The 571-nt window shown below is 32.7% G+C and overlaps 1 pseudogene; it reads left to right on the forward strand.

Annotated features, from left to right (window-relative positions):
• Positions 1–571, forward strand: part of LOC102605594 (metal tolerance protein C4-like) — an 8,076-nt pseudogene that overhangs the window by 5,893 nt on the left and 1,612 nt on the right.

The raw sequence follows: 571 nt of genomic DNA on the forward strand, positions 1-571 counted from the left end.
AATATATAACTTACATGTTTGGACAAACTTTTGGTTTTGTCCCAATTTGACCTGGTACTATAACATGTATCCAACAGGTAAGCCATTTGTTGCAACAGATGAGTCATTTGGTGCATCAAATGACTCAACTGTTGCAATAAATGACTAATCTGTTGGGACAAACTTTTGGTTCTGTCCCAACTTGATCTGGTATTGTAATATGTATCCAACGGATAAGTCATCTGTTGCAATAAATGAGTCATATGACTTATTTGTTAGGACAAGCTTTTGATTTTGTCTCAGTTTGGCCTGATATTGTAATATGTATCCAACAGGTAAGCCATTTGTTGCAACAGATGACTTATCTGTTGGATACACGATTATAAATTATTGAAGAAACACTCAAAATATCCAAATGAAAAATTAGGTTAAAAATCATTAATTTACTTACCAAAATCACTTATGAAGTAATGCCCAGTGAAATAGGAATGAAATTTGATCCGATAACTGCATTACCAACAATGTGAATGTTACGACAAACAATAAAATAAGAAGAAGATGGTAAACAAGAAAGAAGAAGAAGAAGATGAGC

This window comes from Solanum tuberosum, unplaced genomic scaffold, assembly GCF_000226075.1.
Source record: "Solanum tuberosum cultivar DM 1-3 516 R44 unplaced genomic scaffold, SolTub_3.0 scf00040, whole genome shotgun sequence".
In the NCBI taxonomy this organism is placed as follows: Eukaryota; Viridiplantae; Streptophyta; class Magnoliopsida; order Solanales; family Solanaceae; genus Solanum; species Solanum tuberosum.